The sequence below is a fragment of the Acinonyx jubatus genome, chromosome C2, assembly GCF_027475565.1.
Source record: "Acinonyx jubatus isolate Ajub_Pintada_27869175 chromosome C2, VMU_Ajub_asm_v1.0, whole genome shotgun sequence".
Classification (NCBI taxonomy): Eukaryota; Metazoa; Chordata; class Mammalia; order Carnivora; family Felidae; genus Acinonyx; species Acinonyx jubatus.
In genome coordinates this window covers 26337517-26354281 of record NC_069384.1, presented here as the reverse complement: position 1 = coordinate 26354281, position 16765 = coordinate 26337517, and the positions used below count along the sequence as shown (strand labels likewise).

Genomic DNA, 16765 nt, shown 5'->3' with positions numbered 1-16765 from the left:
ACTGAATAACAAACCCCTTTCTCATGACATTTGTTGGGCAGATATTGTCTACAAAAGAGAACAATAAATACTGTTGATACGCTGACTCTGAAAGAGGTCTTTTCCCTCTAACCTTTTGTTCCGAACAGAAAGTGGCTTATTAATAATCTTGGCTATTAAATGAATAGCCTTCTTTTATAGAGGTGAAGAAGGACCTTCTGAAATGAGTGGAAGTCTCCCAGATGCTGTTTGCTCACATGTCCTATCTGTAATTAGAGTTAAGCCTCAAATGTGTGGTAATAGACATGTTGTATAGATTTAACTGCCACTTCCCTCCCTAATTTACACTTCGATAACACTTTTCTTCCCAAAAGCACAAATTACATTCCTTTTAATTAGTTCCCAATGTCCTTTATTAAAGTACATTGAGAATGCACATTATTAACCTAATAATATATGAATGCACATTATGCAAAAGCACATAATCATTAATTAAAAATTGTAACATGTAAGGAAACAGCATTAGCATACCCATTTTACAGAAATGAAGGCATGTTAAATTACTTGGACAATGACTGACCTAGAATAAGAATCTGTGTTGATCCATCTAGAATTCATTACTTCCAAGAGAACATGTCTTTGACTACATTCTCTTATTACTTCTTACACAAAGTGAATTGTAATTTTTAAGCAACAGTTGTTTTAAAAAAAAACAGGTGATGGCTTTCAATTAACAGTTTAATTTAAAGAAGTCTCATGTTTTGACAAATATATATATATACATATATATATATCACTTTTTACACCAATCTAAGCCAACAAATATGGATATTAAAAGTAGTCTGATATCTTAAGGAAAGAACAATGAACTTTATTCAAAATGGCTGAAAACAAACACTCTTATCCCTCAGAGAATTTTAGAAAATAACATTTGGAAATTGGCTCAGGGACTGGCTGGAATGTGAATGAAAACAATTAAGATGAGAATAATTTTTGGAAAGGGAAAACAAATAAAAAAGAATTCATTTAGACATATTCCTGAGCACCAGCTAAAGGATACTTGATGACTGATTAAACACAAGCATATTCCAGAATTAGCAAATGATCCATTACCAACTGGAAGAAAAAAGAGTGGTTACAGAATGAGAAAATACAGGACAGTAGAGGATAGCAGGAAAGAACAGACTGTAAGACGGTTGGACAAGGTTATAAAAGGGCTTTCTACCTGACAAGAAACTTTAAGCAAGGGAAAGAAAATGAAAGAGCAACAAAGAACCTGTCAAAGAAGAAAAGGAAAAACAAAAATTGATAATTTGACAGAATTTATTAGTAAGCACTAGATCTGAGCAGCATTATAATTCCCAAGAATAAACTGTGCCCCATATACAGTTGCAGCCCCTACAGGAAAAACAAAACAATAACAAAAACAAAAACATGATTATATTTCTGAGGATGGGTACTCCAGTTAAATGACTTCACTTGCTTATTTTATGCTCTATATTGGTGGCCCTCTTTTCTTATACTGTAATTAGCAGAAGACCCTCACACCTTAATCTGGGTCTTTTCCCATCTTCTTCATTTCCCTTGTTGAGTACAGTTCCACATGCTTCTGTCACCAGTTACCCTGTGTCCCATCCTTCTCTCTTTTAGCTGGTGTAGCCAACAATTGAGATAAAACAGTCATGGTGGACTGTTCCTTTTAGTTTACACCTAAGTCAAACCATCATAAGCCACTGACACAAGAGAGGAAAGAAATTCTGGGCTGTGACAGAGATGTGCCAAATGCTAGATAAAGTTTCAGTTCTCAGTTTCTGGATTCTCCTATGGCACCTTCCTAGAAAACAAGCAAGGAAAAGTAGACTGCTAAGGGATGGATATAAAATGCAGCAGGGATTAAGCAAATTCCAAATCACAGATTAGGTTCCTCCATTAAATTTGGAGCCTTTCCAAATTAAAAATGAAGCCAATTATCTTCTTCCTTTCTGTGGGGTTTACAGAGATTCCTAGCAGGAGCAGCAATTTGTCCATTAGTATCTTCACAAAAATTTTACTGCCAGTATCCGTTGTCCAAGTCTGGAACTTCTCTTTTGCTGCCTTCCTTTGTCATTGTCTGCTCTATCTTCCTGATCTCAGTCTCAAGGAAAAGAAGTTCCATAACTAATGTTTGCTGGTTGAGATCCAAGCATTATGCTAATTGCTTGCATGTGTGTTAATTTATTTACTCTTTTCAACAATGTCCTAGAACAGGCCTTCTTATTTCCAATTAGGAGGGAATGGTAATAATATGTAAAAGTCTGAGTTCAAGGAAAAGCCTAGGAGCAATCCTATAACCCTTCACCTTCCTTCTGCTGACCACCCTTTCTACACAAGCACTTTTAGCATAGACATCCCCCATGGAAAATCCTCAGTAACTCATCGGTTTCCTGGAAATTGCTATATTGAGAGCATTCTTCCTGGAATGCCTTAAAATCTAGATAGCCACACTCATCACACTCCAAACCTTCACACAACTTGACATCTGGGGCATGATCTGCTGCCCTTCTAACTCCCTCCCCAGGCTCTTCTGTTCACTCTAATCTTTCCTGCTTCTTCTGAATTCCAAAAGCTTTTATTATATTTTCTGTACCATTTACTTTGGCTCTTTATTCATAATAAAGAACTTCAAGCTCTATTTGTAGCTTCAAGATAGACTCCTTTATTTTTTTTCTTAGAGATTCCCAAAACCTAAACCTGAATTTTTTTTTTTTTTGGTTTATCATAGTTGTTATTTCTTGCCAGTAAGGTACAGTGTTTGGATTATAAAACAAGGGTGTGAAATTTTCACAGGTGCTTGACTGAATTTGATATTTTCATATTGCATTGGTCTGTATGAAGGTAAAAAGTTTTACTTAAATGACACAAACCAATGGCTACTTATTGCTTGATGAAAGGAACTATTCTGTATTCTAGATATAGTTACACACATGAATGTGTGTGCGTGCACACACGAACACAAAAATACACAACTCAAAATGTCAGGGATTCCGTGAACAGAAATGAAAATAACAGCAACAGAAATGGGTTGATTCTTTATATTGACATTTTATTTGAAGTTGATTTGAATCAAAGATTGCTTTATTTTCAGACTCTTTCTCCTTGAAATATTTACCTCGTAAAATATTTTCCTAATTTCTTTCCTTGACTTCTTTTCTTGATGGTATTCCTTTTCCATCAACTTTTTTCTAATGAAGCTAATCTCCAGATACTACTTGCTCTAAATTTCTGAAGCCCTGTTGGCAATTACACTAAAAAAGTAATGTTTGATATTGACTTATGGCTCTGCTGCCCATTTGTTTCTTAACAGAGCATTAACCCATGGTGACCACTCCTCTTTATTTCCATTTTTTATGAAGTAATAATTATCTATGGGAAACTGTACCTCTCTTCAATGTAGAGCCAAAGATAACACTTTGAAACTCTGGCTCAATTTAAAAATGTATTCATTCCTTACTGCTTGCCTTACCCCAAATACTGGTGGTCATCTCCATTCTGAGACATATCCTAATGCAAAGACTTTAACTCTAGCAGATATTATCAGAACCATAGAGTCCCTTTTCTTCTAAGCAGGCATCTTGTGCTGTACAATTTGATCTATCCCCTCTAGTTCAATTTTCTATAGTTTTCCAGCTTTTGTTTTTACCTTATTCTATGCCCAGATGATCTCTATAGATTACACCATTCTGGTTCCTTTACTTTGCACTTCCAGTTGGTTCCCTTGGTTGAGACAAGGGAAGTGAGAGGAGAGAAAAGTAGGAGTATTTATTCTCCTAGCCCCCTCCATGCATGGCTGAGAGTTATCAGAGGCTGTGTTCCTCTAATTAAAAGACATTTCTTGGCAGATGTACCTTGCCTAGAATTATCACTCTCATAGGCTTTTAATAACTGCTCCCTCTTCTTCCCGTTAGTCTCAGAAGTGGTGATAAAGCATTCCCAATATTGCCTCATTTATATTATCCCATTTTTAGCATGTGATCTGCTTCCTTCTGGAACACTGATACTGACTTTTCCTTAATACTCAACTTTATGTCTCACAGCTCTAACTCAATAATTGAACATTTATGGAGCTAATTAGTACTCAAAAAATTAAAAATAGGAAGAACTATAATTAAAAAAACACTCAACCTAGCCACAAGATCTATAACTATTATTCCCTCATTTCATCCTTCTGAGACTCTACTAAGAATCTTTCAATATGGTGTTCTCACAAATAAATTGAGTTGTGCTTAATCAAAAAAAAGTAAGAACCATCTTTAAAGTTGGGGTTCCTGGGTGGCTCAGTTGGTTAAGTGTCTGACTCTTGATTTCAGCTCAGGTCATGATCTCACAGTACTTAAGATTGAGCCCCATGTTGGGCTCTGTGCTGCCAGTATAGAGCCTGCTTGGGATTCTCTCTCTCCCTCTCTCTCTGATCTTCCCCCACTAGCAACTCTCTCTCTCAATATAAATAAACTTAAAAAAAAGAACAATCTTTAATGCTTGAAAATGTAAGCTGCAATTTTAAGCTATATTTTATATTCAGTTAAATAATCAAGTATTATGCTTTTTTCCATAAACTTCTATTAAAAATGGTCCCCCCCACACATAGCTAAAAGTATGTGAAAGCAACAAAGAATTTCATAATTGCTATGAAGTTATCTTCAGCATTTCTTATACTAATATCTTTAAAACTAAGTACATTTTTTAAGATTTGATACCTGAAATTTAGCTTTCTCAAAAATACCTCATCTACATTCCCACCTTTTTGTTCAAAACAATCAAACACAAAATATTCCTCCTCTAGAGAGAAGAGTGACCCGCTCCCTTCATCATATGAATGACTCTATACAACTACTCTTAAACTTTGAAGGGAGAATGCCTAAACCAAATGCTTTGGTTTCCAAGCAAATCTCTGCATGCTTCAGTGGTAAACCAAGTATAACTATGGTGCCTTATGGTAGGGGTGGAGAGGACACCAGCAGAGAGTCCCCCAGGGCATTTCTCTCCCCATTCCCTTCATGCTTCACTCCCATGGTTTAGCCATAGTCCCTCTTAGGACTGCAATCTGGTTAGGCCGTGCTTCTCCCTCTCTTCACCTTCAACCACTTCAGTAACAGTTTCCTCTGCTTGCTTTTTCAGGCCTAGGCAGTAATGACCTCCCACTGTGTTAGTCCCTGAGTACCTGAATATCTCTTGCTGTCTCCTTTAACCCTGCTCTGTAAATAGCTTCCAGAATTTTACCAGAGTGAGCCTCATTTCAATTCAGAATGCTGACTTTAACTTTGAATTCAGAATGCTGATACATCACCTTTCTTTTAAATTGGTAACAGGGGTGTCTGGGTGGCTCAGTCGGTTAAGCGTCTGACTTTGGCTTAGGTCATGATCTCGGAGTTTGTGGGTTCCAGCACCAAGTTGGGCTCTGTGCTGAAAGCTCAAAGCCAGGAGCCTGTTTCAGATTCTGTCTCATTCTTTCTCTGCACTCTGTCTCTCTTTCTCTCAAAAATGAATAAATGTTAATAAAATTTAATTGTGGTAATAACATCACATGAGAGTTTCCTCTTGACAAAATTTTAAGTGCACATTACAGTGTCATCAACTGTAAGTACAGTGTTGTATAGTGATCTCTAGAATTTATTCATTCTGCACAACTAAAACTTTTTATACCCATTGAACAGCAATTTCCCCATTTCCCCCTACCTCTAACCCCTGGCAAACACCATTCTACTCTGTCTCTAGGAGTTTGGCTATTTTAGATACTTCACATAATTGGAATCATACAGTATTTATCCTTCTATATCTGACTTATTCCAGTTAGCATAATACCCTCTAGGTTCATCCATGTTGTCAATTATGGCAGGATTTCCTTTTTTAAAGCTAAGTAATATTCCATTGTACGTGCATACCACATTTGCTTTATCCATTCATTTGGTGCTGGGTATTTAGCTTGTTTCTATCTCTTGGCTATTGCACATAATGCTGTAATGAACAATGGATTTCAGATATCTCTTCAATATCCTGTTTTCAATTATTTTGAGTATATACCCAGAAATGGGATTGTTTGATTATATACAGCAGTTCTAGTTTTTTATTTTTTTGAAGATTTTCCATACCATTTTATAGAGTGGCTATAATATTTTACATTCCTACCAACAGAGTACAAGAGCTCCAATTTCTCCACATCTTCACTAATATTTATTATCTTTTGTTTTTTAATAATAGCCATCCTAACAGGTGTGAAGCGATGTTTCACTGAAGTTTTGATTTGCATTTCCATGATGATTAATTTTAAAATCAAGTTATTTTTCTTATTATTGAGTTGTAGGAGTTCCCTATATATTTTGAATATTAACCCCTTATCAGACATATGGTTTTCAAATACTTTCTCACATTCCACAAATTGCCTTTTCATTTTTTTGATTATTTATTTTTGCTGTGCAGAAACTTTTTGGTTTGATGTAGTCCCCCTTGACTATTTTGCTTTTGTTGCTTGTGCTTTTGGTATAATATCCAAGAAACAAACCATTTACTGCCAAGACCAGTGTCATGAGTCTTTTCCCCCATGATTTCTTATAGGAGTTTTACAGTTTCAATGATATATCTTCTTTCAACCACTTTGCCTTACCTGTTCCAGATACTACTAAGTTCATAGTCCCTGCCACTATTCACGGTATGCTTTAAGAGACCTAATGTGCTTTTTCTGCCTAGGAGTATTTCCAACTGAAAGTGGAAATGTGGTGGGTGATCAACTACTTGGTAGCTGCACGAAGTAGATTGCTTTCAGGCAAAGTGGATCTCCTGATGTTCTTAAATTTCCCCTCTATGTTACCACCAATGCACTTGCCCATCAGGTTCCCTTGCTCTTATTGCCTTGATTTATTGCTGTGCTTAAGGATTTACAAGGATGAATTGCTTTATACAGCTAGCACAATATCTAATAGCTGCCAAAATGAATTGGGCAGCACTACAATAAAACCATAATGGTTTATGAGTAGAGCAGAATTTCAGCATAGAACTTCAAAGTATATGGAGTTTGTCTTCTGCCTCCTTTTCTGTTCCTTTCTCATTGCCCTCACCTCTATTTCTAAGGAGTCTGTATGCGAGATGTAAGAAGGTAAACAATCTGCATTTAGAAAGAAAATATATTGATGAGAAAATATGGCAAAGTCATGTTTTGGGAGGAGGAAGAATGGAACAACAGGGGGGCGCCTGGGTGGCTCAGTCGGTTAAACGTCCAACTTTGGCTCAGGTCATGACCTCACGGTTTGTGGGTTTGAACCCTGCCTCGGGCTCTGTGCTGATAGCTCAGAGCCTGGGGCCTGCTTTGGATTCTGTGTCTCCCTCTCTCTCTGCCCTTCCCCTACTCATGCTCTGTCTCTCTCTCTCTCAAAACTAAATAAACATTAAAAAAATTTTTTTTAAAGAATAGAACAACATGGAGACAGTGATTACATCCTAAGTTAGTCTGTATTAGCTGTTTTCAATCACACCTTCTCCTTTTAAAAGAAATGTGTCTGACAGAAAAATGAAAGACTAGAGTCATACAAATCTTTCTGGTCTCCTTTTTATCTCTAAATGCAATGAGGTCAAGGGAGCCCACATGGCTTCATATTATAGTTAACAGTCCACTGTAGACTTGCCATATACACCATTAGACCTTGCTAGTGAGCAAGCTCCCTTCCTCTGCAGCTGGGCTCAGAGCTCCTAGACAGACAGCAAAGACAAGACCCAAACTGAGGACACCTGGAACCAGCAGATTAGTGAATCAAGATACTGCTCAGTCCATTGGATACTGCAAGAAAAAGTGTAAAGGCAGATCCTTAATATTAATTTTCTAGAAAATAAAATTACTCTCCATATTATCAACCTGCAATACCCTCTTTCTTGTTCATATCCTGTACAATGTACCAGAAGCCCCTAAGCTCTTTTCTTTAATACTTCCCCACACACTGATGCTTGCATTATCAATTACAGTTTGTTCTATTTTCTATAGAGCATCTACAACACTACTGACCTGTTAATTTTGGGAACACAATAGTACAATTTTCATTTCACAGATTCACATTAACACTAACTATGTCATCCAAAGTACAAGAAGACCATACACTGAAAATATGGTATGTCAGTATCCAATATTAGAGGAGGTAACATGTGAGGTTTAAAAGCCCAGGTTCTGGTATCTTGTTGCCTTTGTTTGAATCCTGGCTCAACCACATATTAGGTTTATGACCTTGAACAAATTACTTAACTTTCCTGAGCATCAGTTTCAACATGTATAAAATTAAGATAATGGTAATACCTGCTTTGGTGTGTTATTTTAAGTATTAAATTGGTTAGAACAGCTCCTGATAATAATAAGACAGAGGAAAAAATGCTACTGAAAGCTTTGGACCAATTCTCAAAGGACCAACCCATTTTGAGAGGCTCCCTCACAATAAAGACTGCAGCTTTAGCCTGATTTTGTCTGATGGCACCCCACCTCCACCTTTAGGGAAAACGTTAGGATAAAATTTTGAATGTGTTTGTTCTACCTGCATATACCTGCCAGTGCAACCCTAGATTAAGGAAGCATAAAAAGAATAAAGCTGGAGAGCTCATGGTCATGAAGTATGTCCTGGTATCTTTCCTGATTTCCTGTACCCATCTTCAAGGCCCTTATAAAAATATTTACAAGTATTCATAAATATCTATAAAATATATTGTATATTTATATACTATATATATTTACAAATATACTTAAATATTTATAAAATATTTATGCTCTACAGGGACTTGTCCACTGAACAATTAAGGTTGGTATTTCCCAGTGTGGCATGCTTACTCCCAAGAGAATCAAGAAACAGCAGGCCCAAGGTAAGGACACATTATGCAAGTTGAGGTGGTGCTTCTCACTTTCCTCCCTTTTTCCTCTAGGCCCACAAAGTTAGAAAAGGAAGAATTGAGGCCATTGTGAACTATTCATATTCAAACACTGCCTGATCTTAAGAAGGGATCAATTGCAAAGGATTGTATGAATTGAACTTGGAATAGTGAGGTGAGATGGGAGAATCTGTCTTGGGAAGGATTCAATTTCATAGGTCCTGTTGATTTGCTTAGGAGATATAAAACATGGTGAACCTACAAATGGCTAGAAAATACATAGGAGCAGATCCAAAATGGGAGAAATAGTTTTTCCTAAGGGAAAATGTCTTAAAAATTGAGAAGCTGGAGATCATAAAGATTGAAAGTGAGTTCCATAGCCTTAACAAGGACATTTAAAGAGCAATACAGAGATTACTCTGTGTATATCAGCTCAGAGTGTAGTTTAGTTTCATTGTGTTTTTCTGGAAGAATTTACACAAAAGGTTTAATATTATTAGATTTGCAGACTAGCCTGCATCACAGAAAACTAGGTAAATGAGAGAGATAAGATCCATGTTGGATGGAATTAAAATGCATGAGATGATACCCAACTTTAAATTGAGATATAAACTGGAGGCTTTACATCCATGTGAGTGTGTGTGTGTGTGTGTGTGTGTGTGTGGTGATTTACTTTGCATTGAGTATATAATGCCTTTACAATAATAACTTTAAAAAATATCTAATAAAACATAAGATCATTTTCCAAACCAAGTGGGAATAACTGCAGAAGTAAAGTATAAAGTAAATATATGAATCTTGGAGTTGACTAAATTTCACTGGGTTCGTAGTAAACACTAAAATCCCTACAATAATGACCAACTGAATATAATTTGGACTCATTTACACTTGGATTTAATGTCAAACTAAGATAGCGTATGAGCAAAATGCAACCATTTTTCTAAAATATGAGTAAGTATATTGAACCTTGAAAGTTGTGAAAGATGCTTTGTGGAGATATGGCTACATATCCTTCCAACCCATATAAAATAGCAAACCAAATGTCTGATCAAAATATAGGACTTTTGAAGTTTCATCATGCAAAGAAAGAGCCTCTATTCCTTTGGTCTACATATTTCCTTTCTCTTTGTACATAGCTACATAAATTGCTAGTGTGACCCTGACATCACTTCTCAAACTCCTATTGCAAGTCTGAATTCCCCTGTTGTGCCCTTTGTGTTATACTACTAATAGGCCTAACTACAAGAATGAAAGTGGGTTAGGTTTCTTTACAATTGGTACTCATCTACAGATTCCATCATTGTCCCAGCTGTAGAGCCAAGTGAAGGACTAGGCCAACCCTATCTAAAGGCATAGAAATTTTATCAAAAGTAGCATGGCAGCTGAGGTCAGTGAAGAATAAAGTTGTAGTGGAAACTGTGTGGGCTTTGAAGTACAACTGCAAATTAGGCAATGAAAAATGTTTTGTTGATTCCTTAGAAAGCAAAAGAAGGAGAAAAGAAGGAAAAGGAAGGGGAAGGGGAAGGGGAAGGGGGAGGGAAGGGAGAGGAGGGGAGGGGAGGGGAGGGGAGGGGAGGGGAGGGGAAAGGAAGGGAAGGGAAGGGAAGGGAAGGGAAGGGAAGGGAAGGGAATGGAAGGGAAGGGAAGGGAAGACACTTCAGCTGTTATCATTGAGATATAAAAATTCTACACTAGGATTTCTACATAAGATAATGATTTGCTTGGAATTCAAAAACAGTCAGAAAAACCTAGACTCTAGGTTACATTTGGCCACATTAGCTTTGTGACCTCTTTGATTGTTATTTTCTTAGGGAAGATGATACACTTTATGGAGATTTTGTGTAACTTAAATAAGTAAAATTTGAATAATGAGTCCTGCTTATAGTAGGCACTCCATGAGCACTAGTTCTGTTGCCTGTTGTAAAAGACTGGTTGGATGCATTTTATTTATGTCCACTTCTTTAGATCATTGGATAATGAAAGGAAATTTATAATGCTTAGCTGGGAATCCATACAAATTTTAAACAGAAAATGGTAGTGTGATAAAGATCTTATGTTTAAAAATGAATAGAGTACTAAGGCACATATATTAAATTTATGCTATTAAAACCTAAACTTCTCTTTTATTTTCTAACAACAATGTTTGTATCTGACATTATAAAATCTTCATCCTATGTACAAAGAAACGAGGAGTTTTCATTTAAGCACAGGCATTTATTTCCTACGTAAAATAAAGTGAACATTTTACAGGAGAGGAGGAAAAAGGTGTTATTTTTCTAAGGGAAACGTCAGTCTAAGAAAAAATTATTATCAGGACCATCCTTAGAACATATAAAAGTAAAGAGATTAGTGCTGGCTCCATTCTTCAGCGGTCCTTTGCTAGTGCTAGGCGGTAACTCAGAGGATAAAAGTGGAGAAGGAAAGAGTAGCTTCACCAAATGTGCAAAAAGAATGAAGAAGCTCTCATAGACATCCGCATAGGCCATAGTCTCCTAGAACAATTTTTAAAAATCTCTCAGAAAAGCACCAATAAGAAACAATTGAAAACTAGTAAGTGACAGTACAGCAGGAATCAAATTAGATAAGAAATTATGTTATTATAATTGAAATTTCTAAATTTTATGGAGAAGAATAAAATAGAGGGAGTCTCCATCCGTGAGTCATATATACTCAGTGAGTCTCTAAGCTACTCTGACATTCCTTCCTCATATGTAGGAGATACAGATATCTATTGTTTTACTAGGTGACAATTCTATGAGTTTCAAAGGAGATAATAGGTGCAAGTACTTGATAAATCATGATATTGTTTGTTTTCACATTGTTTCTGTTTCACATTTCTCACCTCCTCCTCTGTTTTCTGTAAAGTAGAACACTGAAATTCTCTGGTCTTACCTTCTTTTCATATTTGACTTAGAAAAATTTTACATTTATCAAGAAGCCAGGGCTCCCTATTCACTTACTCTGTGCTAAGAATTTTTCTGCTACTTACATGAAGCATTTAGTTTCAGACATTCTAAAGGTCTTCAGGGAGGTCATAGAGCTCAACCTTTCCATGGCTCTAAGTCTGAGACTATTCACAAATGTCAACATCAGTTTGAGGGGCATTTCAGACAGGTCAGCTATGAGCATAATTTGACATTATTTGGCACTGTGGGATCAATTGCAATTAGATCCTACAAGACTGTAATTCTACCCACTGCTACGTGCTGCCAGTGACAGGCACCAGATATTCATATCAGATAACAAAACCTGGAGTAGCCATAAGGAAAGGAAATGGAATAAAAAGCTCAAAATTCCTGAAAGCATTCTTTGGAATAGTCTCTAGGAGAAGTCTTTAAGCTAAGTACCTCATCTTATAACCATTGCATGAAGTACACATTCTAATCTCTCACTATTACTAAAGGTAAAATCACGACTAAAAAAGGTAAAATAATTTGCCCAAAGTTGGCAAAGATAGGGAACAGGAAAGGGAGAATTTGAACCTATGTATAAAGCTGTCTTAATTAAATTTATCTAGATTGAAAAATGTAAATATATATAAAACTGAATTTTATAAATTGCATGATATTTCTCATTAAAAATAGAGATTTAGATATACCTCAACTGAGAAAAGATTTTTTATCATATATTTACACTTAGGAAAAACTGGTGACTTTTAAAATCATGTATGAAAAGGTTCTAATAGCTAATTAGCAATATTTAACTGAATAACATGTTATGAAGAAAATACCTACTATAAACACTAGAAATTATGGTGATTATTTGCAACATTCAGGAAGAAAGAAGACATTAAATCAAGACATTTTACCCGGGTTTCATAAGCTTTGTCACATGTATAAAAATATTAAAATTTTCTACAAAACTTTGTGTTTACATAACTTTGGTTCTAGAGGAAGAGTTTGTAGCTTTAGTCTTATAATGTCCATTATCCAAGGAGGGGCAATAATTATTTCTACAAAGGCAAAAGATAAAATTGCCTTTTTTAAATGTTTATTTCTATTTTGAGACAGAGAGAGAGAGAGAGAGAGTGCAAAGGAGGGGCAGAAAGAAAGGGAGACACAGAATCTGAAGCAGGCTCCAGGCTCTGAGCTGTTAGCACGGAGCCCACACTGGGCTTGAACCCATGACCCATGAGATCATGACCTGAGCTGAAGTTGGACACCCACTGAATGAGCCACCCAGGTGCCCCCAAAATAAAACTGCTTTAAACAAAACACTCAGCAATCCCTTTTTTCCTTTTCTGATTTCCTCCTAAGTAATTTAAGGTAAGCAATCATGTCATAGGGACAATATGATTTGTATGCTTTTTAATAAAATAATTAAGTATGTAGGCCACTGAGGATTAGGCCTGATTTTCGCCCATGGGGTGGAAAGCATACTTAACAACAGAATCCAATGGAAACTCATTCAACAATGCAAACAATGTGTTTTGATGGTTTCAAATATGGGCCTGATACGAAAATTCAGAAACTCATTCAACAATGCAAAAAGTCTGTTTTGATGGTTTCAAATATGGCCCTGATACGAAAATTCAGACATGATTACATCCAGGGAGTAAAATAAAATCTGGATTTCCTGTCTGACATAAGGAACTTAGAGGTTGTCATTTCATCCTAATGAAAACTAAAATGCTAAATAAAATAAAAAATGAACAACTCTTCTTAGATCCATCAGAGTGAGGTCACAGGGCTAACTGCTATCCACAAAATTGGACAGACAGGCAGATACAATCACAATTTATCTGAGCAGAAACCTACCAGCAGAAACATCTATGGGAACCAGAACTAAGGTAGGAAACCTGAACTGCCATAAAATTGCTGGAGGCCCAGTGTATACAAGTCTGAAAGTTAAGAACTCCAGGGGACTCAGTCTTGGGATGGGGGGGCGGTGGAAGGATATCACACTTTTATGAGTTTTACCTCCAGAAGATCTACCAGGTCCTTACAGTGAATATCTGAGAAAATCTCCTCATATTTCAGGCAGGGGAGGGGAAAAGTAATCATTTTAATAAGCCAGAGCATTCTGGTTTTTATAACAAGCCCTATTCTCAGGAGAAACTATTTCACCACAGCCTAACCCACTGGAGTTTTATCAGAGCTTTACCAACCTGGCAGAAGGGAAACATCCAACTCTAGCCCCTTCTAGCCATCCTGTCCCACCAGAGGGGTGGAGGATGGGGAGAAACCAAGAAGCACTTGTGAAGTTCACAGCTCATAAACACATGCTCAGCATATGATTGAGACCTACTCACAGTACAATAGAACACTTCCCCTCCTTCCCCCCCTTACCACCTTACTGAAGGCTTTTTTACCAGAGTTCTTTTTACCAAATATACCATGTCTGGCTTTCAACGAAAAATTGTAAGGCATACTAAAAAGAAAAAAAAAGTTAGAAGAGATTGAGCAAGTATTAGAAACAGACTCAGATATAGATATAACAGAGATGTTGAATTATTGAGCCAGAATTTAAAACAATTATGATTAATATGTTAATGGCGCTAACAGAGAGTAGACAACATGCCAGAACAGATGAGTAATGTAAGAAAAGAGATAAACATTCTAAAACAGAATCAAAAATGGGGTGCCTGGGTGTCTCAGTTGGTTGAACATCCGACTTCAGCTCAGGTCATGATCTCACGGTCCATGAGTTCGAGCCCCATGTCGGGGCTGTGTGCTGACAGCTCAGAGCCTGGAGCCTGCTTTGGATTCTGTGTCTCCTTCTCCCTCTGCACCTCCCCCACTCACACTCTGTCTCTCTGTCTCTCTCAAAAATAAACATTAAAACAAAATTTTAAAACAGAATCAAAAAGAAATGCTATAGATCAACAACACTGTAACAGAAATGAAGAATCCCTTTGAAAGTGTTCATTAATAGTCTAGGATAAAGCTTTGGAAAAAAATCTCTGATCTTGAGAATAGGTCAATAGAGAATTCAAACACAAAACACGAAGAGGAAAAAGACTAAACAAATGGAACAGAATCTAGAACTATGGAACAAGTACAAAAGGTATAACATATGGATAATGGGAATACCAGAAGGAGAAGAGAGAAAGGAAAAGAAAAAATTTTTGAGGCAAAGATTACTGAGAATTTCCCCAAAGTTAATGTCACATACCAAACCACAGATCCAGGAAGCTCAGAGAACACAAAGCAAGAAAAATGCTGAAAAACTCCATGTAGGCATATCATAATCAAATGCCAGAAAATCAAAGGTAAAGAAAAAACCTTGGAAGATACCAGAGGGTGGAAAAAAACCTCACCTACAGAGGAAGAGAGAGAAGAATTATATCTAATTTCTCCTCTGAAACCATACAAGCAAGAACAGAGTGAAGTGAAATATTTAAAGTGCTGAGACAAAAATTTCACCAGCCTAGAAAACTGCATCCTATGAAATTATCTTTCAGAAATGAAGGAGAAATTAAGACTTTCTTAGACAAACAAAAATTGAGGGAATTTTTTGCCTGTACACCGGCCTTGTAAGAACTGTTAAAAAAAAAAAAAAAGTTCTTTAGAGAGAAGGAAAATGATACAAGTTGCAAACACAGATCTACATAAAGAAAGGAGGAGCATTAGAGCAGGAATTGATGGAAGTAAATAAAAACTTTTATTTTTCTTATTCTTAATTGATCTAACAGATAACAGTTTGTTCAAAATAATAACGGTAATAATAGTAACAACGCATTTGCTGACTATAAATTATGTATAAGTGACATGAATAACCACAATAACATAAGCAGGGAGACTTTAGAAATATTTTGTTATTCTAAATGCCCTACCCAGTAAGTGGCATGGTTTATTTACAAGTAGACTTGGAATAGTTGTGTTTATTATAAACTCTAGCGCAATTACTAAAAAATTAAAAAAAAAATTGTTGTGCTAAGAAAGGGGAAAAAATAAAATTAAATAATTAAAATCACAAAAGGAAGAAAATAGAAATAAAAAACAAGGCAAATGAATTGATCCACCTATATCTTTAATCACTTTAAATGTCAATGATCTAGATGTACAAATTAGAAGGCAGAGATTATCAGGCTGAATCAAAAATCAGCCGCAACTATGTTATCTACAGACCCACTTAAAATATAAAGACACATAGATTAAAAGTAAAGAGATGGAGAAAGAAATACTATGAATAACTCTGTGCACACAAATTTGATAACCTACATGAAATGGACCAATTTCTTGAAAAACACAATCTGTCAAAACTCACACAAAAAGAAATAGATAATTTGAATAGGAATATATCTATTAAAGAAATTGAACCAATAATTAACAACCTTACCAAACAAAAAGCATCAGGCCCAGATAAGTGATTCTGAGTTTTGTGAATTCTACCAAACATCTAAGGAAGAAATTACATCAATTCCCTACAATCTCTTCCGGAAGATAGAAGCAGAGAAAACACTCCTGAGCCACCTGAGTGGCTCAATAGGTTAAGCGCCGATTTTGGCTCAGGTTGTGATCTCAGTTCATGAGTTCAAGCCCCACGTCAGGCTCTGGGCTGACAGCTCAGCGCCTGGAGCCTGCTTCCGATCCTGTGTCTCCTCTCTTTGCCCCCTCCCAACTCATGCTCTGTCTCTCTAAAAAATAAAAAAAATAAACATTAAAAACAAAATTCTCCCTAACTCATTCTATGAAGCCAGCACTACCTTAATACTAAAACTGATAAAAATTACAAGAAAAGAAAACTAAAAAAAAGAAAAAAGGAAAACTATTGATCAATACCTGTCATAAACATAAATGCAAAAATTCTCAACAAAATATTAACAAATCAAAACCAAAAAATGTATAAAAAGAATTACATACTATGACTAAGCAGTATTTATCCCGGGAATTCAACGCTCGTTCAACATGTGAAAATCAGTTAATGTCATCCATCACAGCAAGAGACTAAAGGGGAAAAATCATATATCCTC

The 16765-nt window shown here is 36.2% G+C and overlaps 1 protein-coding gene and 1 pseudogene across 2 annotated transcripts in view; both read right to left on the bottom strand.

The window, feature by feature from the left end:
* Positions 1-2086, bottom strand: part of LOC106973177 (nuclear ubiquitous casein and cyclin-dependent kinase substrate 1-like) — a 39870-nt pseudogene extending 37784 nt beyond the window's left edge.
* The window catches only part of LOC113604776 (uncharacterized), a 591327-nt gene that overhangs the window by 132391 nt on the left and 442171 nt on the right, over positions 1-16765 (bottom strand). The gene's annotated exons all lie outside the window — the stretch shown is intronic.